Raw genomic sequence first — 18,732 nt, forward strand, 5'->3', positions numbered from 1 at the left:
TTAAGACCCTGGTGGTCAGACCGCCAGGATTCCGCCATCTCCGCCAGGATCGCTGATCCCGATGGGTTGTCAGCAGGTGGAGGTCGCAATCCACCAGTGCAGCGATGCATTCAGCGCTGCCCTGCGGATTACAACCTCGTTGTCCACCAACCTTTTCATGGTGGTTTTACAGCCATGAAAAGGCTGATGGGGAACAGGTGCAGGGGGCCTCAACGGGGGCCCTGCACATCCCAGGCAGTTGGCATGGGCAGTGCAGGGGTCCCCCTTGTCCAGCACCATTGCAATGCTCACTGTCTGTTATGCAGACAATGAACATTGAGAAGGTGCTGGTGCACCCTGCAGGCGACAGTATTGCCGCCGGCTGGATTTCGAGCTAAAGGCAATCTGCTGCCTGTTTCCCAGTAGGCTGACCGGTGGAAACCTTGGTTTCTGCCCATCAGCCTAGCCGGAAACACGTAGTAGGTCCGGAGAGGTGGTCGCCACTACGGTGGCAGCCACCGCGTCGGGAGTTTGGCAGCCGTCTATCCCGTGTGCCAAACTCAAAATGAGGGCCATAGTCTACATATCTGAGTGCAATACAAGTTCTAGCAATTAGGTTACTCCAGTGTCTAAAATGCGCAGTCCGAGTAATATTGTCATATACAATCACTACGTGGATACCTGAAAAGTGATAAAACCTCAGATATTTTTTAAACAGTGATTTATCAGCAGCCATCAGTCCAGCTGACTAACCATTGAGATTGACGGATTCTACATGAAGGATTGCAAAACAAACCATGAACATAATTACCTTATGTAAAAATGGAAATAAGGAATATCCGTATTTAGTATTGGTCCCTAAAAGGTGCTGCACACTGTAAACAAGAATCTGTACGCTGACAGACTAGCATGACTTATGGGCTGCATTTGTTTATGTTCTTAAAAAACACATCATGAACTCCTTTAAAAAAGATGCCAATCTGCATAATTCTTTAAACTAGATTAAGGAAAGCTGCGCGCTGCCATAATTGATGAAGTGCTGTACATTTTAGAAACTGAATCTTAGCGGTGGGAGTGTTCTTATACAGTGTGCTTTGCAAAATGCTAAGGAAAGCGGCCAGGTACATAATTTATACGGACATCTCTGAACTTTACAGGGTAGTTGAAGTTCTTGTCTAGCCAGAACGGGTGCAGATACATACCTTCCTCTAAAAGTCTGGGCACCTGTCGCTGTCTTATACACTTATTATAGCTCGCAGCACGTCTCATGCCCATATGCATTTAATCTACAAGACAGCTGGAGGGAATGAGGCTGTGGGCTCCTCTCTGAGATGATGTGCACCGCTTGTTAGTTGGCAATGCCATTTCTAAAATGTGTCGGTGCTGTAAACCCCCCTCCCCCTGCGCCTTAGTACGTGCCTTCCACCACGTTAAGTTTAGTGGACTAGGACCTGGCAGAAAGCTGCGTGCACAACCTCTGTGCAAGAACGGTGAAGATCACATGATGAGTACGGGGCAAATCTCTCCGAAATATGTGTTCGTTGAGGAGAGATAGATAAGTGGCAAAATCAGAATTTGGAAAATGGCAAAACCTCTGACCTTAGTCATTGCCATAACACACCCATGGCAACAGAAGAGGAGCCAAACATGGCTCCTCCTCTGTTCACTGACACGTCGTTAGTGGGGATGTGTTTTCCATGCCCCTTCTTTTAAGACTGATTAGGAATTAGGAATTGTGTGCTTGATTTCAGTAAAACATAGTGTGTGTGCACTTCAAATGTAACCACACAGAGGTGCTTTCATCAGTTCAAAATGCAGTATTATTTGTAGAGCAAACACTCCGGGTCGAAATTATATCACACTTTAATGTATTGACGACCATTTAGGGGAAAGTCGCTCATTGGCAGGTCTCCTGTTGCACAATATGCGTCAGGCAGGCAAGCTACAGCACATTAGCTGATAGGTAGGCAACCTGTGCGTAGTTGATAGGCAGGCATTCTCTCCCACATTAACCGGTAGGGAGGCACTCTGGACATAATGGATAGGCAGGCATTCCCTGCAGAGGGACCCACGTAGAGGATCTCAAGGGAAGTAATCTGTGGCATGTTCTTATGTATGCTAGCTTGCGGATAATCAGTGGTAGAGTGGAGATGACAAAGTAGAACAGGTGTGATGCACTGTCTTCCTAAACCTTATATCCAGTGTTAGAAATGGGGTTTTTGGTTGGCAGTCAGGTTGCCCTCTGTCCAAGCAAGAACCCTCACTCTAGTCAGGGTAAGTCACACACAATCCAAAATCAGCCTGTGCCCACCCTCTGGTAGCTTGGCACGAGCAGTCAGGCTTAACTTAGAAGGCAATGTGTAAAGCATTTGTGCAATAAATCATACAACACCATAGCATAACACCACAAAAATACACACACAGTGTTTAGAAAAATATATAATATTTATCTGGGTATCTTCAGGTCAAAACGATCAAAGTTGCAATATGAATTTGTAAAGATATCACTGAAAAGTGATATAAAGTGTCTTAAGTCTTTAGAAAGCAAACAAAGTCTCTTTCAAACACAAAGTACCTGGTTTCTGGTGGAAAATCTCCTCAGAGGGCCACAGGAGAAGAGATACGTGGAAAACTGGTGTGTGCGTCGATTTCTCCTCAGCACACACGGACTTGCGTCGTTATTTTCCACGCGGGGAGTCGTGCGTCGTTTTCCGGTGCGCGGACAGTCTCTTTCTGTGGATCACGGGGAGTACCAGATGTCCCTGGTCTGTGCGTGGATTTTCCTGCTTGTTTTCCAGCTGCGCATCGTTCTGCGGGGCTGCGTGTCGAAGTTTCGATCTCACGGCAGGCGTCACGTCGATTTCTCCTGGGGAGTCGGGCGGCGTTGTCCTTGCGAGGCCGTGCGTCGAAGTTTTGATCTCACGGCAGGCGTCGCGTCGAGTTCTCCTGGGAAGTCGGGCGGCGTTGTCCTTGCGAGGCCGTGCGTCAAAGTTTCGATCTCACGGCAGGCGTCGCGTCGAGTTCTCCTGGGAAGTTGGGCGGCGTTGTCCTTGCGAGGCCGTGCGTCAAAGTTTCGATCTCACTGCAGGCGTCGCGTCGATTTCTCCCGGGAAGTCGGGCGGCGTTGTCCTTGCGAGGCCGTGCGTCAAAGTTTCGGTCGTCCCGAAGGCGTCGCATCGATCAGCGTCGGTGTGCGACGTTTTTCTTGCCGCGGAACAAGCTGTGCGTCAAAAATTTCGGCGCACGGAGCGTCCAAGTGGAAGAGAGAAGTCTTTTTGGTCCTGAGACTTCAGGGAACAGGAGGCAAGCTCTATCCAAGCCCTTGGAGAGCACTTTTACAGCCAGACAAGAGTTCAGCAAGGCAGCAGGCCAACAGCAAGGCAGCAGTCCTTTGTAGAAAAGCAGACAGGTGAGTCCTTTGAGCAACCAGGCAGTTCAGCAAGGCAGCAGGCCAACAGCAAGGCAGCAGTCCTTTGTAGAAAAGCAGACAGGTGAGTCCTTTGAGCAGCCAGGCAGTTCTTCTTGGCAGGATGTAGTTTCTGGTTCAGGTTTCTTCTCCAGCAAGTGTCTGATGAGGTAGGGCAGAGGCCCTGTTTTATACTAAGTTGTGCCTTTGAAGTGGGGGTGACTTCAAAGAGTGTCTAAGAAATGCACCAAGCCCCCTTTCAGTTCAATCCTGTCTGCCAGAGTCTCAGTAGGGGGTGTGGCAGTCCTTTGTGTGAGGGCAGGCCCTCCACCCTCCCAGCCCAGGAAGACCCATTCAAAATGCAGATGTATGCAAGTGAGGCTGAGTACCCTGTGTTTGGGGTGTGTCTGAGTGAATGCACAAGGAGCTGTCAACTAAACCTAGCCAGACGTGGATTGAAGGGCACAACAAGATTTTAGTGCAAAGAAATGCTCACTTTCTAAAAGTGGCATTTCTAGAATAGTAATATTAAATCCGACTTCACCAGTCAGCAGGACTTTATATTACCATTCTGGCCATACTAAATATGACCTTCCTGCTCCTTTCAGATCAGCAGCTGCCACTTCAATAGTGTATGAGGGCAGCCCCAATGTTAGCCTATGAAGGGAGCAGGCCTCACAGTAGTGTAAAAACAAATTTAGGAGTTTTACACTACCAGGACATATAACTACACAGGTACATGTCCTGCCTTTTACCTACACAGCACCCTGCTCTAGGGGTTACCTAGGGCACACATTAGGGATGACTTATATGTAGAAAAAGGGGAGTTCTAGGCTTGGCAAGTACTTTTAAATGCCAAGTCGAAGTGGCAGTGAAACTGCACACACAGGCCTTGCAATGGCAGGCCTGAGACAGGGTTAAGGGGCTACTGAAGTGGGTGGCACAACCAGTGCTGCAGGCCCACTAGCAGCATTTAATCTACAGGCCCTAGGCACATATGGTGCACTCTACTAGGGACTTATAAGTAAATTAAATAGCCAATCATGGATAAACCAATCAATAGTACCATTTACACAGAGAGCATATGCACTTTAGCACTGGTTAGCAGTGGTAAAGTGCCCAGAGGTCAAAAGCCAACAACAACAGGTCAGAAAAAATAGGAGGAAGGAGTCAAAAAGTTTGGGGATGACCCTGTCAAAAAGCCAGGTCCAACATGACCCCCTACCAGCCTAAAGCCAGGGGAGAACAATCACTATCCAGATGTACTTTCCTGTTTGAGGCGACAGAACAAGGACCCAGGCCCACAACAGCAGGGGCATGCTCCAGTTCTTCGCCTTCCTGACTCCAATTGGATCCCTCTGTCCATACTCTCAGGGCCCACTAAGCCAACCCATGGGGAACCTTTCTCCTTACCTGCGGATCCCATCTGTGCAGCACCTGACCTTACTTTGCTCACAGATGTATCCCAGGAGCAGGATAGTACCACCATGACCAACACAGTGGTGTTGCCCACTCTACCCCCGGGGTGGGACACTTGTTCCCTCCCCAGGGATAACTTTGTCCACCCGGACAGCAAGCCACAGTGGTTACTGACAGCTGCCAGGGATGAGAGCCAGGCCCCAGGCCTCTCAAAGCTCTTCCACCACTGTGGCTGTGGAGAGTGGGGGGCGGTAGCCCCAGGTGCTGGGCACCCTTTAACCACTCTCCTTTCCACCAGGTCAGGGATGACAGCCTGAACCTGGTCCTCCCCTCTGGGGCTCTGTACCCTCCCTCCTGGAGCGGTACCCCCAGAGTCCAACATGGTCAGGGGGCTTATAGAAGTCGCCCTGTACCATTCCTCCACCAGTGCAGGGCTGTTAACCTGCAACTGGCCCTCCAACCTGGGGTCTGTACCTTCAGGTTGGACTAGGGCCCGGGGTGAGGCTTCCCTCCCCCTGCCCTCCCTTCTGGGGTCCAGCACCCTCCAACTAGGAGTGGCCTCCTCAGAAGACAACATGGTAGGGGCACTGTTATCAGTAGCCCCTCCCTCCAGGTCCGGGGGGACACCCTGAACCTGCTCTTCCAGCCCAGGGTCTGTACCCTCAGACTGGATCACTGCCTGGCAAACCAGGACTTTCTGGGAGGCACACCTACCCCCCACCAGGTCAGAGTTTAACCTCTGCACCTGACCATTCAACTCAGAGTCACCACCCTGAAGTTGAACAATTGCCTGGCACACCAGGACTTCCTGGAGGGCACACTGACCCTCCACCAGGTCAGAGTTTAACCTCTGAACTTGGCCATCCAACTCAGAGTCACCACCCTGAAGTTGAACAATTGCCTGGCACGCCAGGACTTCCTGGAGGGCGCACTGACCCTCCACCAGGTCAGAGTTTAACCTCTGAACCTGGTTCTCCAAACTAGGGTCACCACCCTGAGGTTGGGCAACTGCCTGGCACACCAGGACTTTCTGGGAGGCACTCCTACTTCCCACCAGGTCAGTGGTTAACCTCTGAACCTGGTTTTCCAACCCAGGGTCACCACCCTGAGGTTGAACAATTGCCTGGCACGCCAGGACTTTCTGGGGGGCACACCTACCCCCCACCAGGTCAGAGTTTAACCTCTGAACCCGGTTATCCAACCCAGAGTCAGCACCCTGAGGTTGGACAACTGCCTGGTACACCAGGACTTTCTGGGGGGCACTAGTACCCCCCACCAGGTCAGAGTTTAACCTCTGAACCCGGTTATCCAACCCAGAGTCAACACCCTGAGGTTGGACAACTGCCTGGCATAGCAGGACTTCCTGGGAGGCACACCTACCTCCCACCAGGTCAGAGGTTAACCTCTGAACCTGGGTATCCAACCCAGAGTCACCACCCTGAGGTTGAACCATTGCCTGGCATACCAGGACTTTCTGGGGGGCACACCTACCCCCCAACAGGTCAGAGTTTATCCTCTGTACCTGGTTAGCCAACCCAGAGTCACCACCCTGAGGTTGAACCATTGCCTGGCAGGCCAGGACTTCCAGGGAGGCACACCTACCTCCCACCAGGTCAGAGTTTAACCTCTGAGCCTGGTTCCCCAACCCAGGGTCACCACCCTGAGGTTGGGCAATTGCCTGGCACGCCAGGACTTTCTGGGGGGCACACCTACCCCCCACCAGGTCAGAGTTTAACCTCTGAACCTGGTCATCCAACCCAGAGTCAACACCCTGAGGTTGGACAATTGTCTGGCACAGCAGGACTTCTTGGGAGGCACACCTACCTCCCACCAGGTCAGAGTTTAACCTCTGAACCTGGGTATCCAACCCAGAGTACCCACCCTGAGGTTGAATCTTTGCCTGGCATGCCAGGACTTCCTGGGGGGCACTCTCACCCCCCACAAGGGACACACCGTCTCCAAGGGCCACACAAGAGTCTGGTTGGCGCAGGTCTCCTGACCTCTGCCCATCCGGCAGAGTCTGGGTTTCCCCCAAACCAGAAACGGTTTCACCTGGGTCATTCCTGGGGGGCTCTGCTCTCAGAGCTGACCCCTGACTCTCAAGGTCCTCCACTGGGGTCTGCAACCCCCTCTCAACCCTATGTCTGGACTTCTGCACCCCCTCACTAGGAGGGGTACTGCCAGACACCAGAACTGTTGGGATGCTGGCTACAGTCACCCCCCCCCAAGTTCTTCTGACACTGCAGGGCTTCCCTCAAAAGGTGGCCCTACGGTACAGGCTAGGCTTCCCTCCTGGTGTTCCCTCATGGAACCCTCTAGGACCTGGGACCTACCTGGGACACAACAATCCTTTCCCAACTCACTCGGTTGGGAACCACCTAGACCACTCCCTTCAGGAGCACCCCCAAATGCCTCTTCAGACTCTCTGGTACTCACCCAGAAGTCTGCCTCCATTGTAAGTTCCCTGGGGTCAGAGAACTCACACTCCACCTGGTGTTGGCGTAGCTCTGGAAAATAAGGACCAGACATATGCTCTCCAGCAATTACATCACTCTGCCCTTCACATGTATTAACCACAGTACCCTTCACCCAACCACCCAGTAACTCAACCTTGGAAAAGCACTCTACCTCACCCTCCTGAGACTGGTGAGACAGTATCTGTCTGTCCCTGACACTCAACCCATACTCTTCTGGGATGTCTCTACACTCTAGATCCAGGACGTCCACCAGGGGGGAACCCTTTTCTCTGTCACTCTCTGCTAGAGTCAGTAAAGTGTCCTTCCCCCCAGTAGGAATATGACTCCCTGTGCCAGTTCCCCAATCCTTCTCAGGGACCCTGTGCATAACGGGAACTACCTCATACCCTTGAACCGCCTGGGGTGTGTCAACTCCCTTCTTCAAGTTGGGCACCACATCTCTGGGCTTGTGCCCTTCTTCAGCAGTACTAGATGCAAGATTTTTGCTGCCACCATCTGAACTGGACTCAGCCCTTCCGGCCTCCAGTTTCAGCTCTTTACAGCTCAGCTCTTGAGCTGCAATCCTTTCTTCTTCCAGGGCTAAGAGTCTTTTTGCCTCAACCCTTGCAAGATACTCCTCTAATTGTTGCTCCTGTCGCCTTTGACCTCGGAGCCATTCATCTATCTCTGGGTCTCTTTCCTCATCTGAGTAGTCTTCCTCCTCATGTGAGCAGTCTTCCTCCTCATGTGCGTAGTCCTCCTCCTCATCTGAGGGGTACTTAGTCATTTGGTTTCTTGCTGCCCCTCTCTCTGCCCATCTTTCCTCCCCCCAGACTATGTAGTTATGTAGCATCTCCACCTTAGTAGATCTCCTTGCTACAGGAAGGCCCCATTTTCTGCAAAGCTTCCTTAGGTCAGCCTTAGTGAGGTGGTCAGTACGAACAAAGAATGAGTAGGTAAGCAATCCCATTCTGATAAGATCCTACCAGCAAAAACCAAAAATCCAAAGTCCAAAATATCAATAGTATATCCAGGAGGACATCAGAAAATCAAAAGCCAAAAAAGATGAAAAATCAAGTTGACCTTCAACTGTGGGTAGGTAGTGAAATACTTAGCTACTGTATGTCACTGCACAAACACAAGTCCTATCCTCACCGCTGATCACCAATGTTAGAAATGGGGTTTTTGGTTGGCAGTCAGGTTGCCCTCTGTCCAAGCAAGAACCCTCACTCTAGTCAGGGTAAGTCACACACAATCCAAAATCAGCCTGTGCCCACCCTCTGGTAGCTTGGCACGAGCAGTCAGGCTTAACTTAGAAGGCAATGTGTAAAGCATTTGTGCAATAAATCATACAACACCATAGCATAACACCACAAAAACACACCACACAGTGTTTAGAAAAATATATAATATTTATCTGGGTATCTTCAGGTCAAAATGATCAAAGTTGCAATATGAATTTGTAAAGATATCACTGAAAAGTGATATAAAGTGTCTTAAGTCTTTAGAAAGCAAACAAAGTCTCTTTCAAACACAAAGTACCTGGTTTCTGGTGGAAAATCTCCTCAGAGGGCCACAGAAGAAGAGATACGTGGAAAACTGGGGTGTGCGTCGATTTCTCCTCAGCACACACAGACTTGCGTTGTTATTTTCCACGCGGGGAGTCGTGCGTCATTTTCCGGCGCGCGGACAGTCTCTTTCTGTGGATCGCGGGGAGTACCAGATGTCCCTGGTCTGTGCGTTGATTTTCCTGCTTGTTTTCCGGCTGCGCGTCGAAGTTTTGATCTCACGGCAGGCGTCGCGTCGATTTCTCCTGGGGGGTCGGGCGGCGTTGTCCTTGCGAGGCCGTGCGTCGAAGTTTTGATCTCACGGCAGGCGTCGAGTTCTACTGGGAAGTCGGGCGGCGTTGTCCTTGCGAGGCCGTGCGTCAAAGTTTCGATCTCACGGCAGGCGTCGCGTTGATTTCTCCCGGGAAGTCGGGCAGCGTTGTCCTTGCGAGGCCGTGCGTCAAAGTTTTGGTCGTCCCGAAGGCGTCGCATCGATCAGCGTCGGTGTGCGGCGTTTTTCTTGCCGTGAAACAAGCTGTGCGTCAAAAATTTCGGCGCACGGAGCGTCCAAGTGGAAGAGAGAAGTCTTTTTGGTCCTGAGACTTCAGGGAACAGGAGGTAAGCTCTATCCAAGCCCTTGGAGAGCACTTTTACAGCCAGACAAGAGTTCAGCAAGGCAGCAGGCCAACAGCAAGGCAGCAGTCCTTTGTAGAAAAGCAGACAGGTGAGTCCTTTGAGCAACCAGGCAGTTCAGCAAGGCAGCAGGCCAACAGCAAGGCAGCAGTCCTTTGTAGAAAAGCAGACAGGTGAGTCCTTTGAGCAGCCAGGCAGTTCTTCTTGGCAGGATGTAGTTTCTGGTTCAGGTTTCTTCTCCAGCAAGTGTCTGATGAGGTAGGGCAGAGGCCCTGTTTTATACTAAGTTGTGCCTTTGAAGTGGGGGTGACTTCAAAGAGTGTCTAAGAAATGCACCAAGCCCCCTTTCAGTTCAATCCTGTCTGCCAGAGTCCCAGTAGGGGGTGTGGCAGTCCTTTGTGTGAGGGCAGGCCCTCCACCCTCCCAGCCCAGGAAGACCCATTCAAAATGCAGATGTATGCAAGTGAGGCTGAGTACCCTGTGTTTGGGGTGTGTCTGAGTGAAAGCACAAGGAGCTGTCAACTAAACCTAGCCAGACGTGGATTGAAGGGCACAACAAGATTTTAGTGCAAAGAAATGCTCACTTTCTAAAAGTGGCATTTCTAGAATAGTAATATTAAATCTGACTTCACCAGTCAGCAGGACTTTATATTACCATTCTGGCCATACTAAATATGACCTTCCTGCTCCTTTCAGATCAGCAGCTGCCACTTCAATAGTGTATGAGGGCAGCCCCAATGTTAGCCTATGAAGGGAGCAGGCCTCACAGTAGTGTAAAAACAAATTTAGGAGTTTTACACTACCAGGACATATAACTACACAGGTACATGTCCTGCCTTTTACCTACACAGCACCCTGCTCTAGGGGTTACCTAGGGCACACATTAGGGATGACTTATATGTAGAAAAAGGGGAGTTCTAGGCTTGGCAAGTACTTTTAAATGCCAAGTCGAAGTGGCAGTGAAACTGCACACACAGGGCTTGCAATGGCAGGCCTGAGACAGGGTTAAGGGGCTACTGAAGTGGGTGGCACAACCAGTGCTGCAGGCCCACTAGCAGCATTTAATCTACAGGCCCTAGGCACATATGGTGCACTCTACTAGGGACTTATAAGTAAATTAAATAGCCAATCATGGATAAACCAATCAATAGTACCATTTACACAGAGAGCATATGCACTTTAGCACTGGTTAGCAGTGATAAAGTGCCCAGAGGTCAAAAGCCAACAACAACAGGTCAGAAAAAATAGGAGGAAGGAGGCAAAAAGTTTGGGGATGACCCTGTCAAAAAGCCAGGTCCAACATCCAGTTATTCTTTAGTTTCTGTTTTGTTAAGGTTGGTAGTTGGGGGAGAGGCAGTACCAGCTACTGCACAAACCAGAAAAGACAGGAATTTCACTTATTAAGGTACAATTTTTAGTTAAACTCCCACTCCTGCTAATATTTGTGGAGGTGCAAAGCATATAGCAAATAAGCTACTGAGTGAGTGTATTGGTATGCATTGAATGTTTGAGTCACTGGGTTATTGACGCCAGGAACAGAAACATTAAGGGCCTCATTTTGAGGTTGGTGGGTGGCGGAGGCTGCCCACCAAACTCTTTAGGATGGAAAACCGCCATTCTGGGTTTTTGCCCTCTGACCCTAATATGAGTTTTCCACCGAAGGCCCAGTGGAAAACTCACCACAACATTGACGCAATGTTGCAGTGCGTCAGGTGTGACATCACCTGTCGCGCTTTTCACTGCCATAATTCAGGCAGTGAAAAGTGCGAAAGGGCTGTCCATGTGGGCCTCTGCACTGCACATGCCAAGTGCATGGGAAGTGCAGGGGCCCTCATGGGGCCCCGGCAACCTGTCTCTGCCAACCTTTGCCAGCCGGTGGGACTGCCATGCAAAAGCCGGCAGAGAGGGGAGTCGTAGCCCTGGTGGATTAAGACTGCCGGCACCACCAGGCTGTCGACTGCTCCACGGTCGTAATGTGGAGGCCGGACCGCTGCTTTGGTGGCGGACTGATCTCCACCGCGAGTCTGGCGGATCCACGACCGCCAGACTCATGATGAGGGCCTCAGTCTTCTTTTCTTTCCTGTATGTATTGATATCCCTACTAGTTGAAAACATGTGACATTGATAAAAGATCCATTGGTTTGATTGTATGGCAATGTATTATTGTATATTACTAAATACCCCTTACCTCTTTATCTCTTCCTCAGCCTTATATTTATATCACGAGATGTGTCTACATCCAGGAGAGAAGCAGCCACTACCTAACTAAAAGAAAACATTTTAAACTCTTCTCCATCCAGGTATCTTTATGAAGTACCACCACTGCCAAACCAATCCTATTTTGTCAGTCTTTTCTGGGAGGCAGTCACCTTTTGCTTTTTGTCTCTGCATGAGAGTTTCCATTTACCCATTTAGCCACTTGGGCGTTTTTGTATTGCTACTGACAGTTTGTGGCTGCTGTGGATTGTGTTGATGCTTTTGCTTGTTAACTGGGGCCTTATCTGAATTTTGATTCTGATCTGAATTCAATCTGCTGGCAAAAGGCGCACCCCACCTCCCTGCTGGGATTCTTTGGGGCTCTCTTTGGTCTCATGGCTCACTGCTCTGATGGCTGCTCCCACTCCCAAAATATATGTTTGCCCCCTTGGCCATAGGATCAAATCCTTGGGGGTAGGGGTTGAATCTTTCATCATTCCAAGGTCAATAAAATGAGTACTAGTAAGAGGAGTAACAATGAATACTGGGTATTCAGTGCAAAGATACCCCAAGGGGTGAACATGCGCTTTACAAATAGATGTTGATTGATTGTCCTGGCCTTCACTAACTCACTACTTCGTTTTTGGCCTGGAGCTACGGTTGCTCTCCTTTTTCTTAAAAACTTTATTTGTAGAGTAGAACATACAGTAATATACAAGCAGCATGTAAAGTAACACATATGTAGAACCAGAGCAGTAATCATCATACACATCAGTAGGATTATGTTGTAGAAATGAATTCACCACATTCTCTGGTGACCATTGACTCCCTTCTCTATCCACCCTTGTCAATTCCTGAAACAGTGTGGACCAAAATTCCAAATCATGTGCAAGTTTTGCATCTGTTTTAACAGTTTTCATTCTGATCTCCTCTGCAACAGCCCAGTCCCTCAGATCTCTCTCTCCCAGGATACAAGTAAATTTAGGTGCCAGGTCCCTGTGGCAGAAAACTGTGCACACAGGCCCTGCACTAGCAGGCCTGAGATAGGTTTGACAGGCTACTTCAGTGGGTGGCGCAAGCAGCGCTGCAGGCCCACTAGTAGTATTTAATTTACAGGCCCTGAGTATAGGGATACCACTTTACAAGGGACTTATAGGTAAATAAAATATGCCAATTAGGTATAAGCCAATCATGCCAATTTTACAAAGGAGAGCACATGCACTTTAACACTGGCTAGCAGTGAAAAAGTGCTCAGTGTCAAAACGTCAGCCAACAATAAGGAGGCAAAAGCAAAAACTCTGGGGAATGACCCTGTAAAAGGACCAGGTCGAACAATGTAACTTGGCAAACTCTGATCCCCCAGTCTCTCAGGACCTGTCTTAATCAAATGGTGAGGGGTTCCAGCACTAAGATGAACAATAATGGGGACAAAGTGAATCCCTGAAAAGTGCTCCGTTCAGCTGTCCACCTGGAGGATAACACACCTCCCAAGTGCACTCTAGCCGTGGTGAGCAGGACATGAGTGAGCTGTCTAAGATTCATAGCTGTATTGAGCCTTGAGATAAAGCTACACTGATCCTCCTGCGCTAGTGATCCGATAATCTGTTTGAATCTGTTTGACAGTACCTTGACAAGTAGCTTCATATTTATATTTATCATAGAGAGGGGGTGTTGGGAACCCAGCTCTTCCGGATCTCTATCAGGGGTAGGTTGAATCACTTTGATCATTTTGTGCTTGGAATCCCGGAACCTCCATAGCGTTCTGCCTCTATATAGAGGTCCAGCAATTTTATGGTGATGGTGGGTGCAAAAGACTGGTGGAACTCTGAGGGAAATTCATCCAGTCCTAGTGTTCTGCCATGCAACATCTCCTTCAGGGTGGCCACCAGTTCCAGTCACATCAGGTCTGCCTCTATTACCTGCACCTGGCCCTCCGTAAGATACTGCATTTGCATATTCATCAACAAATCCTGTCCAGGAGAAGCTTCTGTCCTATGAGGACACTTATACATATTTTCTAGGTATCAGTGGAAAGCTTCCACAGTGCAACTCTGTGGATATATGTGTCCCATTCAACCCGTTTAACGAACGAACTTGGGTATGTGGAAGTTCTCTACGAATTAACAATATAAGGAGACGGCCCACTTTGTCAGCTTCCCTGTCTAACCATTGTCTGTATTCTCTAAAAATGAATTTGTCCAGATTGCCTCATGTTCCATTTTGTTTTTTTTCAGCAGCCAAAAGCTTAGGCCGGACCAAGTCATTCCTATTTGCCTTCCCCTATAGTTGTGACACCCTTCTTCTTGATGCATTAAATCTGTCTGACTTGGTACAGTATCCCCAGTATTTTGCTTATGCATTCTCTCCTTATCACACTCTTAAAGGCCTTCCATTCATTAGCAATAGTAGAAGTTGAGCCCCATCTGCCTTCAAAGTAGGACTTCTTTGCCTCCCCAAATTCCATATTAAATATTGTATTGCATATGGCCTCTGGCTGATGATTTCATAAGGGAACACAAGGTCTGGGTGGAGTGCAGCAGTATTTGTTCATCAGCAGCGTGTGGTTGAACAGGAACCTGTATTGATACTTAGCTGTTTCTATTTTCCCCGCTGTCCCCATTGTCCCCAGTATACGATTGAGTCTACTATAGGTTTCTTGCATTGTCCAGAGGCAGGAGTATTGACACAAACTCAGATGAAGCTCCCACCATATATCCATGCAGTTTAATGAAGTCATAATAGTGCTCAGGGTCTGTGTCACATTTGGTTTTGTGTGTGGGTGAGGTGGGTATCTGTCTAGAACTCTGTCCAGCATCCAGTTGTATTCGCCAGCTCATATGAGTGGTATATCCAGGTGTGGTTTAAGTATATCCGTAATAGTTGGGTAAAAGAAGGGGTCATGTGTATTTGGGGCATATATATTAAGAAAGCTTACATCTGTTCCATTTAGCAGGCCATATATCAGAATATATTACCCTGTTAAGTGAGCTCTGATACACCAGTGAGAAAAAGGGACTCCTGGGGCCAGCAAGATTGACACTTCCCTAGCATAAGAGGAGTAGGTGGATGAGTACATTTGACCTCTCCATTTCTTTCAGACCTTCCCCACCTCCTTGTCTACTAAGTGTTTTTCTTGTAGAAACATTATGGGCCTGATTACGACCTTGATGGAGGGCATTACTCTGTACCAAATGTGACAGATATTCCGTCCGCCGTGTTACAAGTTCCATAGGATATAAAGGAACTTGTAATACGGCAGACAGGATATCTGTCACATTTGGGACAGAGTAATCCCCTCCACCAAGGTCGTAATCAGGCCCTATATGTGTGGATTGACACCTAAGGTAGGAGTGCGCTCTGTATCTTTTTGTTTAGTCATTTATACCTCTAACATTCCATGTGAACATTTTGTTACTACTTGCATGATCTGTGTTCCGTACCAAATAGACCACCTAGTGGGTCCAGTGATATTAACTGCAGGTCCTGTATATGCAATGTATTACTCTGTCGCCCTAAACATGTCATATATAAATCAACACATTTTAACCCCAACTCTCCCTCCACCCACCCTTTCATCTACCAGGTAAACCGTGTGAAAAGCATTCATGTTTTCCAATGTTTATTCAACTCTGAACAATATCAGTGTACTTAACACATCAACTTTGTAACTCAAACACTAACAGTAAAAGTCTACCAAGGCAGACTATTGACTCTGTAATCTATGCTAAACAATGTTATGGGAGGTCTCAATCCTCATAGAACCACCCACCTAGCTTTGTCAGCAGGTTATATCCTTGATGATGGTGCCACCCCCAGAAGTTCTACTCTGCCTATGTAGAAAGTAAACCTGACAAAGAAAAAGCTCTTGTCCCAACGCATCCTCATATAGGTTGCACTAAAGTTGCATTCTGGTACTTATATAAAGAAACATTATGCCTGCAAACCACCTATCCTGCCCATCCTCCTCCTGCGATGACACCCAATGTGCCGTCCTCCTGCACCATGATCCACAGCATTGGAGACATTGTTTCTGAAGAGGTTTGTGCTCTCCATGCAGGCCCTGTACTCCATCCCAGTTGTCACTTCCTTCAGGAACCAGGCTCCACAGGCCTCCTTTATGTCCTATCTCCCATCTCAGCCACTCCCATTCTGCTTTGGGATCAAGGAAGAAGTGTGAGCGACCCTTGTGAGCCACACATAGTTTTACCTTCTACAGCAACATTTATTGGACCCTCTTAGCTCTTACTTCACCTCAGGAAATGTTTTTCGCAGTTTCTGCACTTTTTGTGTGTAGTAGGGGAAGATACATAACACATAGTCCTAATACTTCAGGTTTCCTGACTTGCAAACCTGCTCTAAAATAAGACCCCTGTTTTTATATTTAGAATTCTAGCTATGCAGGGTCTCGGTGTGACCCCCGGAGGAGGCATAGGTGCAAGTGCTCTTTGTGCACATTCTATTATGAAGACATTAGAAAGGCCCACTGAATGTTGAGTGTCTCTGATCTACTGTTCCAAGAATCACTCCATTTTTTTCCTTCTGCATGCTCCAGAAAGCAGAAAAACCAGAGATTGTTGCATTGTGCACGCTTTTCTGCATCTTTCGCTCAAGCCTATAGAAAGTGTGCCAGCTCCTACAGGGAGCATACCTCTGTGGCCATGGATCTATCGCTCACCTTTTTTAAGTCTGTGCGAAGAAGGGGGACCTCTATTGAGACTATCAATTTTGCTTTCTAGTAGAATCCTTCATTTTTCAATGGATGCAGGTATCTGCATTCCTGTGATATGTTGTGTGACAGTTCTGTCCTTCTGCTCATCAGGTCCTCCACTTACCACCCCTCCACATGTACTGATACACTTTTATATGTTGGGGTGAGTGTAGAGCTCTGTCCTTGCCCATTGTGCCAGTGTCACTATACAGTTGACTCCGAGCGAGCAGTCATCCCCAAGTGTCCCAGGAACTCAGCGGATAGGCATGGCACTCCAACCACACTCAGCAGCTATTGTCGAATGGCTGTCTGGGTGCTTGATATCTGGCACAGCAATCCAACTGGGTTGTTACCCAGCCACCTTATCCACAAAGGCTCCAAGACCAGGCCTCTGTATGCCTCAATTTTGTGAGTACTGCAGTCTCCTTCGGGGCTCCAAGTCATGGCCCTCAGCACTCCATGATGAGTCTTCCAATCGGGAGGGCCTCTTTGGCCCCCCCATCCTCTCAGGTGAGTCTCGATAGAGCTTCACTGCTAGCAGCACCATAGGGGCAGAGGGCAGGACTGCCAAGTGCCAGGCACTGGGGTAGGGCCCTCTGTGTTCTTTAGTTCAGGGGCACCCATTCCGCCGCACGGGCACAAGGTAACATCTGATGACTGTCTGGTCCAAGCCCATTTTCTCCGTACCCAGGGAGTCACCCCTCAGCATCCTTCGCTGTTCTAGACATCCCAGGGACCCCTGCGTCCCGCAAGGGTGCTGTGGCTTTTCACCATCTCCAGGGTGGCTCTGCCTCTCATCTTAGGAGCCTTCAGGTCTGATTTTCCTCCAGTCATAGTGACAGTGCAGCCTTCGGATGCAGCACATATCAGGGCCACACCTAGTGCCCTCCAAGTCCAGCCACTTACCATAAGCAGCCCCAGTCAGGAGCGTATAGCTCTGTCACAGAGGAACTACCCACTCATTCCGGGGTCGCAGTCCAGGATGCAGGTCAGGCCCGCAGCCAAGGGGCTCTGCAGGGCACCTCAAACAAGAAATGTGGCATATAATCCGGTCTGCACAGCCTTGCTGGCAGATGTGTGCAACCTTTGTTCTCCAGGATGCAAGATGTCAAAAGATTAGCATGAGTGTAGCCAGAGCACACAAAGCTTACATGCTAGCCACCATCTTGGCAGGCCACGTCTCCCGTAGTTGCTCTCCTTGATTTGCGTGTGGGCCTCTGTCAATAGATGTATATTCCGCCCAGGTTAAGATGGTTGGGGGTGGGTCATCCCCAGTGAGTTCTCTATTGGGCTTCGGTTAAAGGTTACCTTCTTGGTGTGTGGCACTAAAGACCTCTTTGCTGGATGAGAAGTAAGCATCCCCCTTTTTTTCTGGGTTCACTTTAAGATTTCTCTTGGGTTCCCAGCTGTGGTTGAGGCCTGTGATATATTTAAATTGTTTAATGTCCTCGTCTCTGCTCCTGCTTCCCTGCTGGACGTCTTGGGGCCTGGGTGGTATGAATTCTGATTTGTGGCCTGACATTACCTGGTTCCATGGTGGGGTTGAGATTACCATCCTTGACTTTAATGCATGCTGGAAATGGGCTTCCACTGGTGCTCCCTGATATAGTTGGGGCTTCTATTATGTGTTTCATGGCTCTGTCTCCTACTGACCACATTATCAAGCATCACCCTTTCCAGACTTCAATGTTTGGCATGTGGCTATCCAATAAGCCCAATTGGGATTGGCCTTGCCTCCTTTGCACACCTTGGTGGGTAATCTGGTGCTTATGGTAATTGGGAATTTTGTCTACTTCCTCCAGCCCATGGCCCTTTTTACCCATTTCCTATTTATATTTGTTATGAGGGTTTGTGTAAGTGGGACTGAATTGAGCCTGCTCTCTGTATGCAATTTGTGGTGTGACTGTGCCCCTGTTTTTCATTGTCTCTCAGGAGGGGCATTGGTGTGTTCTTCCCCCTTACACACTTGATGTTTATAAGGTGAACGTTTTCCCTTCCTGTTTTACCTTTGCTACTTCCTGCCTTAACCCTTCTTTTGGTTAGCGTAGAGGTTATTGGTGGGCTGTCCCATGCACTATGTTCTGCAGGCATGGATTGGGCCTTCACTCAGTATACTCTACTGTTGTGTCTACTTGGTCTCCAACGCAATTATTTGCTGGAGGTACCCGATTGTCTGTTTAGGGTTTCTTCCTTTTCAGCTTCCCCCATTTTTCTTTGGGTAGTATTTGGTATTGTACGGTTTCCTGCGCTCTCTGTTGTACAGTGGGTTGGCCCAGGAACTGAGCTTGTTTCCTTGTGTGGACTGGATTGACCTTCTGTTAGAAGTCCACACTTACTCGCTATTATATGCTTGCTTTGTGCTTCTGGCCTGCATAGTCCCTTTTTCAG

At 48.8% G+C, this 18,732-nt stretch overlaps 1 long non-coding RNA gene across 1 annotated transcript in view; it reads left to right on the plus strand.

Moving 5' to 3' along the window:
• LOC138248616 (uncharacterized) overlaps positions 1-18,732 on the plus strand; it is a 223,506-nt gene that overhangs the window by 10,557 nt on the left and 194,217 nt on the right. The window contains exon 3 of the long non-coding RNA XR_011194610.1: positions 11,648-11,740. This is a non-coding gene — a long non-coding RNA (uncharacterized lncRNA). The remainder of the gene's footprint in view (positions 1-11,647; positions 11,741-18,732) is intronic.

This window comes from Pleurodeles waltl, chromosome 8 (assembly GCF_031143425.1).
Source record: "Pleurodeles waltl isolate 20211129_DDA chromosome 8, aPleWal1.hap1.20221129, whole genome shotgun sequence".
Classification (NCBI taxonomy): domain Eukaryota; kingdom Metazoa; phylum Chordata; class Amphibia; order Caudata; family Salamandridae; genus Pleurodeles; species Pleurodeles waltl.